Raw genomic sequence first — 9,804 nt, 5'->3', positions numbered from 1 at the left:
AATCTTTCTTATTCTACACATGTGCTAGGAGCTTGCAGCAGTCCTTCAACACCAATAGTTACATGTAATAATGCATATTAAAAATGGCTGGGATCATGAGAGATTCATGTAAAGAGGTAGCCAGGAGAAGAAACATTTTTTCCTTTTCTTTTTGCATAAGTATGCTAGATACTTGCAAAATGGATACTGTTGGTGTTGGATGGTTTCTTAACTACCTCAGTATGTATACTATTTTGTGTGTATGCAAGAAAATACTTTAAAACAATATGTTATTTTAAGAAAGCATCCTGTTAAACAGTTTCTGCCTGAAATGCTGAAGACCTACTATCAGAGTTATGAATAACATCATTCCCTGACATTTTGTGGTTAGCTCTGCTTCCCATGGCAGCCATTTTGTGGATGGCTCCATCTCCCATGGAAGCCATTTTGGAGCTGCACCCACCACCCTGTGTCAGAAGTCCCAAGGTGCCCATACACTGAAAAAGGTGGAGGACTCCTGGTGGTCAGAAAGTTCTTGGTAGAATGACTAAAACCAGTCCTGGACCCTTACAGGCAGCCCACTTGTTCCAGAACTTAATTTGTTTAGTTGATTTATATGACCACCTTTTTCCCTACTAGCAGAACCCTAGGGGGTCAACAAAAAAGAAAATGTAATAAAAATAATAAAACAGAGGCCAATTCCAGATGGCCAGAAATTGCGGTTTTTCTGCGGAAATAATCGCTTACCGGCCACGCGTTCACTTTCGTCTCCATCCGCTTTGTCTCGCAGCATGCCGTGCCGTCCCGCTTCCGGATGTTCGCACGGCCAACTGAGGTACCCGGGATTGGTTGTTTCCTCCCCGTCACAGTTGACGTCGGGGGCCTTCATTGATTCGCATTTCGGTTTTTTTCTAAAAATTTTTTTTTACCTGTTTTGCGCAAATGCGCAAACGTGCAGATATGCGAATATGCAGCATTGACTTTTGTGCACTTTTGTGCATTTGTGCGCATTTGCGCAGTTCGATGTGCGCAAACGTGCAACTGTGCAAATGGCGCCCGGTTTTTAAAAAAAATTAAGGGAATATTGTTGCCGGCTGGCCAGCAAAGGAAGGAGGGAAAGGGGAGGGCCTCTCCACGGTGACTAAGCGTCCAGAAGTGTGCAAACCCGCAATACTGCATTCACACCATCCACTTATAGAGTGCAACTGAGCGCCATGGACCGCAGGTAAGCCGGGACGGGAAATTGCGGGTTTTTATGAGTGAGGTCGCTGAAAAAGCGAAAGCACTCGCTCTATTTGTGCCCATCTGGAATCGGACAGAATTAAAATATAAAGCTTTAAAATAGCAACCCAATCACAACAATTAAAGAAGTAAATAGCTAATAAAACGGGCTCAAAACTACCTATAACAACTATGAGTAATATAATAAAAATGTCTAGTATGCTCTGAGGAGATAGTGCAAGCCTTAGTTCCTCAGGGGTCATGGGTGTGGGTGCTGAAAAGACCCTCTCACATGCTGCTGCCAAAATAAACATGACACAGGAACCACCAACATCAAGGCTGAGGCAGACAGATATGGGTGGAGGTCAAACCAGACCTTGAAACAGTACAGCTGGAAAAATACAGCATTTATATGATCACACTACTAAATCTCACTGAGGGCACAGGCAGTCACATTCAAAATCAGTTGAAATCTTTGAACAATCTTCAAGGGCAGCCCCACATAAATATGCTACATCAATCTAATCTGGATATGACTGAGACATTTGTGATAGCAGCCAGGTTAACTTTCTTAAAACAGCTGTAGTTGGTCAACCAACCTCTATCATGTATTTATCAAAGGTCACTCCCCAAACTGCAAACCTGATCTTTTAGAGAGGAATATAATCTCAACTATTACAAGTCGTATACCTATTCTTCTGTCAGCTTTACTCCCATCCCATACTGCTTACATTTTGTTTGGATTAAATTTTATCCACCCTCAATCAAATACTTCCAAATATTGAATTAGTATTTCCACCACTGCCCTGGACTAAAATGGAAAGGAGAACTAGAGCTGCGTATAGTCACCATATTGACACTCTGACCCAAATCTCCAGATAATCTCTCCCAGCAGCTTCATTACAGATTAAACAGAAACAAGACAAAATTTTGCAATACCCCATAGCTAACAGCCAGTGGGTAGTAGAACAGCAATCACTCCGCAACACCTTCTGGAATATACTTATTTATTTACTTCATTTATACCCTACTTTTCTTCTCAATGGGGACCCAAACTGGCGTATATCATTCTGTCCTCCTCCATTTTACCCTCTTATCCCCATGAAGTAGATTAGACTGAGAGTGTGTAACTGGCCCATGGTTACCCAGCAAGCTTCAATTATGTCATTTTCCAGCACAATGAGGAAATCCCTGCATACTTCATATACATCCCTCCCCCTAGGTGCCCCCCCACCAGGTGAATGGAGGCAGGGAGCAGGGGCTAGAGATCTGGGGATGGCATCCCTACAGTTATGTTAATCTCCTTCATTGCCCTGATCAATAGTCACACTGTGCACAGAGCACCAAATCCAGGTATGAGCACCTGTATGTGTGGGACCAGATATTACCTGAAACAGCTCTATCATTTTGACAGCAGCCATGAAGTTCTAAACTGTTGGGAATGGTAAAGCCTCAGCATGGATTTGAAGCTTCCCAGAACAAAAGAGCCTGAGATAAACAACCAGAAAGTTCAACCAGTTCTGCAAAGAAAACTGTTAGATAAAGAAAATAAATACAAATCTTATGACACCTTCAAGATTAATAAAAATTTATTCCAGTATATAAGTTCATGCACTAGAGCCCAGTTCATTAGACATAATAAATGAATTCTCACTATGCAGTCATTTGATGCTGGAGGTGTGACAATCAACCCCAAAAGTCAAGGGCACTGAACCAATCTTTGTGATCACTGCTTCAGGCAAATTCAAAAGATTGTCAATCAGAGCTCAAGGAACTCCACTGGATAGGAGAAGGTAAGTAAGCCTAAGATTAAAATAGGGGCACTTCTCTCCTCAGATAGGGGCTTGGAAGTTATGGTTAGCAGCATCAGATTAGCCAGGATTTTTACTTGGGTTTTTAGGCAACCAGATCCAGTAAACCTCCTAACCTGAGATAAACTTTCTGAAGCAAGAATTCCTCTTCAATTTTCATTTACTTTAGTTGGGCCCAGTTACAAAGTATTCAATCTCATGGGAGAAAAGATGCAACTTCTGGGCTGCAGTGGAGAGACAGCTTAAAGGGATAAAATCTCCTATTTCTACTGCAGAGGAGTTAGCCGTGTTAGTCTGTAGTAGCAAAATCAAAAAGAGTCCAGTAGCACCTTTAAGGCTAACCAACTATAACTAACTAACAATAAAGTTGGTTAGTCTTAAAGGTGCTACTGGACTCTTTTTGATTTTGCTATTTCTACTGCTGCTACTACTTCAAGGGGCGGGTGTCCTGTTCTTGATCTTCCTGTTCCACTTTTTATTCCAGGGTCATAATCTTTATGCTCTTCTTCATCATCTTCATCTTCTGAAACAGTCTACATTAACTCTGTTGAATACTTTGCTTTTTCTGTTAAATAAAGGAACCTTCACTTTTGCCTTCACTTGTGTTTTATCAGTTCAGTTGAATATATAGGAAAAGCAGAACTAAATTTATCTCATAAATACAATCAATATTATTATAGTATCTGAATAAGATACTTATGGAGGCATGCAGTTTACACGCTACCAACCATCATACACTCATGTCACCCATTCTCAAGATTGTGGGCATTTGATGATTCAAAGATAAACAGAGGCTAGTGTAAGGGAGGGGCCATTTTAGAAAGGCTCCTTCCAACAAAGACTTGGCTGCCAAGTACAGACGACACTGAGGTATTTCAATACAACACATTCCTAAACATAGTAAAGCCTAGAGCTTCATCCTAGCTATCCCTCTCCCATAACCACCACAGAGGGTATAAAAAATAAACTGCAGGGCCAAGACACCATGAAATGCAAGCAGCACAGGATGAAATATAATTATATAAAATTCAACTCTAATCAAGAAAAATAGAGAAACGATTCACAAGCTATGCTAAGCTCATTAATACCTGTAATGGGGGAGGGCGGTCCCAGGTTTTGCTAAGACAGCAGACACCTGTAATGAGTAAGAAATCCTAAATCTTTGTTTTAGCCAGAAGAAAAGATAATGTGAAATCTTTGGCTTGGATCCTGCCAAAAATCTTGGCTTCTCCTTCTCCCTTCTGCTGCAGCCCAAAATGCTCCAGGGTGTCTGCAACAGGAGGGGCAAAATTTGTCATCTCCCCCAGACTCCTTAGGCTGATTGTGGGATGGAAGCCACTGATGTCTAAACCATCAATATAGAAATACGTGTTGTTTTACTATGTTAATATCACTGGTACCTGCAGAAATGTAGGTAATTTACCGTGCAATCCTATCAATGAAGTAGACTGGAGTAACTCTGTTTAACATTGTTAAGCGGCTAACCTCCCCTTAGCAGTTGCTTATGAGAAGGAATGCTATCTTGTAAGACACTCCTCTCTAGCATGTCTAACCTTAATTTTAGGAGTCATACAGACATATGCTACATAGGAGAGCTAGTGCACATATCCCAACACCCCAGAGCCCCAATCTGGTATTTGATTTACTTCCAATTTTAAAGGCCTTCAGAGGGACCTTTGCTTTGTATTTAAATTCTAAAGACAGCAGTTTCAGAGACTCAAACCAACCTAGAAACTGTACTCTGTCATCGGTCTACAAGCCCTGCTCTCTAATCTCTCTTATGTGTAAAAATGCCACCTTCCCCACCTAAGACACCTCTTTGCTTTTACCAGCTATAGGAACAGGCTCCTGCTCTTTTGTAAAGGCAGACTAAGCGACTCCCAGTTGTTTGGCAGCAAAATTCAAGGGCAGCAAACACTGGATAGGTAACTCTCTGTACAAAGTACACACCAGAATTGCCTACAATATTTCTTCTGGAGCTCTCTCTCCGTTTGCATAAAGGCAAAAAACCACCATCCCTGGTCTTATATACGAGGGAGAAATTCAACAGGTACAGCATTTTGCAGCACAGAGAAATCATGATGGGGAAAGGCTGTACCTACTGGGATTTAGCCTGTCCAGCGGCTATTTATTGGCACAACGCCTCATTAAAATGAACAGGGGTCTCGCAGCATCTTAAAATACTAACAAGCTTTTCTTCCAGCATAAGCTTTCGTGCACCAAACTTCGATTTCGTTGGCTACAAATTAAAATACAGAATAAAATAAGGCACGTAGCAGCCTTACAAGTATGGAATACGGTCAACTTCCAGCTCCTCAATGAAGAAGAGGAAAGGCACTCTGGTGCTATTCTCAGAGCCGCTCTTTTCGTTATTGCTTCATATAATCGAGCTTTCAGAGTACGTTTCCGTGAGGAAATTTACGGCAAGCCCTCCTTCTCTTCCTCTTCGCCCCTGAGCAAATTTGGGACGCCGGAAAAAGGACCAGCCCGGCTCTGTCCTCACTCACACTCAATCCCCGTTTCGCCCCGAAGAATTTACACGCACGTTAGAAAGGCAGCGAGCGCGCAAGGAGAGGGCGCCTTCAACCTCGCTGTAAGGCAGCGAGCAAACAGGCATGCGGGCCAGCCAAGCACCGCCTTCCTTGCATGCTTGTGACGCGTGGCGCCGAGCCCCTCCTTTGGCCGAGCCCTTCTTATAAATGCCGGGCCAGCCGCCCTTCTTCCTCTTCTTTTGCCGTTTTCTCTCGCCTGTCTCGTGTGTTCGCTTCTCGCCGCCTCTCTGGCCACCCGGCAACTGCTTCTTTCCTTCCCGGTTCTTCACTCTTTCCCCCCACGCCGTCTCTTTTTTTTCCCGTGGTTGTGCCCTGCAGCTTCAGCGCAGCCTTGCGCTCTTTCGCTGGTCGAGCCCGCAGCCTATGGCCCTGGAAGGCGCCGCTGCCTCCTGTATTTCTGCTGTAGGTTCCCACATCCCTCTTTAAAAATTCCGCCTAAAAAGAGAAGACGATTTACCAAATCTTTCGGGCCGTTGTCCCACGTGAGTACTCTTTTCCTATTAAAAAAATTGTTTTGTTGTTTTTTGGGTTTGGGAAAATCGCATTGGCAAGGGAGGCGAGGGGCACAGATCCCGCCATTTACGCCCCAACCGCGGTAGAGAAGGGACAGGCTCCTTTCCGAATAATAAAAAACGAGTCCTTAGCACCGTTGGTGTTGAGTAATGGAAGGTGCAGGTGTCTTGGCCGCCTTCAGCACGGCGATCAGGGCGGCGGGGCACTGGAAGAGACGCTGTCTCAAGCCACGGGGCAACGCCATGGAGGATCGGCGCGCCACAAAGCAGCGCTAAAAGAAGGCGTAAAAGAAGCACTTGATCTGGTTTATAGGCTGTCGGAAGCTCTACGTCTAGATTCCTTCCCTCCTTGAGTATTAGACGTGGGAAGGATGCTTCTTGTCAGACTCCCCAGGAGGCATTTGTGGCTGCCCCGGGGGGGGGGGGGGTTTAAAACTGCTGACCCAATGGAGGGCTTGATGGAGCCCTCCAAGGCAAGCGCCTTCCCGCTTGTTCTGCGGCGGCGCTAAACCCAGAATGGAGGGTTCGTGTGTGAATGGCCGTGTCAGCTTCCCCAACCCATTTGGTTGCGAGTCTGTTTTTCCTTCTTCTCTTCTGTGGGGCGACGAGGCCCCGAGCTTCGGCCCGAGCAGGTCAATGGCGTGTTAGTGAGGGAGAAGGGGAGGCGAGGGAGTCGCTTCTGTTCTAACATGGCGGACGCTCGCGTGTGCGGGAAAAGGGGCTGCCGTGACGAGGGCAGGCTCTTCTGGCTCCTTCGTGTGCTTGATGTATGAGGGGCGGGCGGGATAGAGGACTCGGGTGGGTAGCGAGATGGCGTGGGGATGGCCGTCGCTTCCCCGTAAGAACATGGCAGAGGCTCGACGACTGCTCTAACATGGCGGATTCCTGTGGAGGGGAGTGGGAGGCTGCTGCCTGGGTGGCTGCTTCAGAAGTGGGTCAGTGAACAGCGATAAGCTGTGAGAAGCCACGGCAGTTGACGCGCAGTCGTTGAGAGTGGCGGAGGCGATGTGTGGAGAGGAGGCGGCGACAGCTTGTGGGGGAAGCCCCTTGACCTGTCTGGTGAACTGTGTGTGTGTGGGGTGGTGGTGGTGGTCCCTTTTTAATCTCATGGAGAAAATAGTCCTTTTCGTTCCTGGAAGCCCCCTGCTCCCATACACTTGTCAACCGCCAGCCTCCAGGGGGAATGGCGTCTGTCAGCCTAGTCTGCCCTGGTCTGTCTTTTCCCCAGTAAGGGAAGCCTCCCTTGAGTTTAGAGAGACGTGGAACCGGCAGCCAGGCCTGGGCTTGTAGCTGTGTGAGAGGAGTGTTGGTGACATAGCAAAGACAGCAGCTCTCTTCCCAGGCACCTTCTCTCCCCACCCGAGATTGTGTGTGTGTGTTGGTAGAATTGTTGTCTGGTGGGCCCATAAGGTGCTTTTCCTTCCTGAGAGCATTTGGGGCCGCTGTCAGACTCTTGTGTTTTATGCTGGGGGGGAGGGGGTGGTAGACCAAGGAAAGGTAGATGACTGTGCAATTGCTGCTTTTGGGTACCCCTGTACTAGGAAAAAAATATAGAAACTCAAAAGTCCAGTGACACCTTAAAGACTAACATTTATTTCAATATGAGCTGTGCAAGTCACATTTGAAATAAATGTTGTTAGGCTTTAAGGTGACACTGGACTTTCATTTTATTTTGCTATAACAAAATATATGTCATGTTTTGCCAAGTTACATAGGAAGGGCATACAGCATCATCAAAGGAAGTGGAAATGTGGGCCCAGGTTGCTTCACTTGGGAGAAACATACCTGCCATAGCTAGAGCCATGATCATCCTGTATGTATTGTTTGTGCCAGAGGGGTCTTGGTGATGGAGCATAATGTCACATAACGTGACAGCAGCTCAGCCTCCTCTCTTCATCCCCCCTCCCATCAACTAATTTCCCTTTATCATAGAAATTCATGCATCTGCCTTTCCCATGATGCTAGGAATAAGCTTCCTTTCCCTTGATGCCAAGGAATTTGGTAACACAAGACCTCCTGTCCCTGCTTAATTACTGCAGTCTGACTGGAGTGAAAATCTATCTCCTTCTATATCCCTGATTGTTTATGGGGCACTTTCACAATATACACAATTTTAATTAAACAGAATAAATACAATCTGGTTTAGCATAGGCTGTCACAGGTATAAGTCATATTCTCCATTTAGTTCCTAACCATGCATCAAAACTAGAGAAAATCCACCCTGAATTGCGAGTCAGGGTGGGGGTAAGGGGCTAAAGCTCATTAAGCAACTAATCCATTTTGAGATCTTGAGCATGTTCTTGTAGACTAGTTTCTCTCCTCCTCTAACTTGTTACCAAGCTTGGGCTGCTGCTTATGTCAAACCGCTCTTTACTGCCAATTTTGAGAAGGAATTTTATGGTAACTTGATCCTTTTAGTCACAGTGGTGACTAAAGTGGTGACTCCTGTACTTTCTAGTATAGGAAGGAAGTATGTGTGTGTGTTGTGTGTGAGAGTGCTCAGAGGCATGCAGATTCTATTGGTTAGAGATATGACATTTTGAGAGCTGGTTAGATTTCTGACAGATAGTGTGGTTGTAAATGAAGCATAGCATGTTGCTTTAAATATGGGGAAATAGAGGCTGAATCCCCACTCAAAGAGGATGTTCACTGAAAGGCATTCAAAGGTTATTATTTCTCCACCCTTATCTACCTTATAGGACTGTCTGAAGAAAAAATAGGGGGAGGGGACCATAAATGTAGCTTTGAGTTCTTTGGGCAGAATACAGATGTGACTTTCCTCTGTGGAAAATGACATTAGAGATAAAAGCAACAGTTTGGATGTCCAATGCTACATATACATGTTAATATGGAACAGTTGTCCTTAGCTGAGTAATCATAACAATATGGTTTAGAATCCCTGTTTTTTTCTAGCATTAAGTTAATGCCGTTCTTGAATCTCCTTGGTTGTGAATTAACTAAGAAATATTAGTTATTTTATTTATTTAGTATATTTTTATCATGTTTTCTTCCCCGCTGTTTTTAACACTCTTTAAGTGCTTTTTGAGGGGATGTACAGAAAAATCAGCATTTAAGTAGGAGATGGATGCAATCTTGAAGCAGAGTGGGCTTTTAAAAATCGAATATGCAACTACTGTGTTTGCAAGACATCTAAATTGCATAGCTGTTTAAATGTGACTGGGTAGGCATTGAGTCAGGCTGTAAAACAGGAAGGAAAGGGGCTTTTTGAACTGTAGGCCTTCAATATTTTGGCGCCAGCAAGAAGCGGATCAAGGAAGTGTGATTTTTTTCTCCCTCATTGGGCCTGCCTCTAGTACTCTTCAGAGTCCTGGGTGGAGAGGAAATACAAATTATGCTGTCACATGTGGTGTCTAGTTTGTTGCAGTGTGGACACTTTATTAGGAACTGTCATGACATCCTGTTCCAAGTAAAAATGGAGACTGGCAGGTTCCAAGTATATTGTCATGGTGGCAGCTGAAATTGAGCTTATGTCTGGATCATCCGCAATGTCCCTATATATGTTTGGAAGTTACCAGTCGCTGTTTTTGCCTGGGGCAGAGAAAAGAGCTCCCCTTCACTCTGGCCCTGTGGGCGGTGGCATCTTAATGGAGTTTTGTATTGAATAATGGTGGTGGAAGAAGAGGGAGGAAGGTCTGTTCCAGTTTGGACTGGTCCTGTCTAGTTCTTTCCTTCCTGCTACGGTGTGAACAATGCTGCTGTTGCTGCCGC

The 9,804-nt window shown here is 44.8% G+C and overlaps 1 protein-coding gene across 1 annotated transcript in view; it reads left to right on the top strand.

Moving 5' to 3' along the window:
- Positions 1–5,747: 5,747 nt before the first annotated feature.
- Positions 5,748–9,804, top strand: part of AZIN1 (antizyme inhibitor 1) — a 40,902-nt gene continuing 36,845 nt past the window's right edge. Inside the window, exon 1 of the mRNA XM_054984493.1 lies at positions 5,748–6,045. The gene's annotated coding sequence lies outside the window, so the exon portion shown is untranslated. The remainder of the gene's footprint in view (positions 6,046–9,804) is intronic.

Source organism: Eublepharis macularius, chromosome 7 (assembly GCF_028583425.1).
Source record: "Eublepharis macularius isolate TG4126 chromosome 7, MPM_Emac_v1.0, whole genome shotgun sequence".
Taxonomy (NCBI): Eukaryota; Metazoa; Chordata; class Lepidosauria; order Squamata; family Eublepharidae; genus Eublepharis; species Eublepharis macularius.
This window is presented reverse-complemented; position numbering and strand designations above follow the sequence as displayed.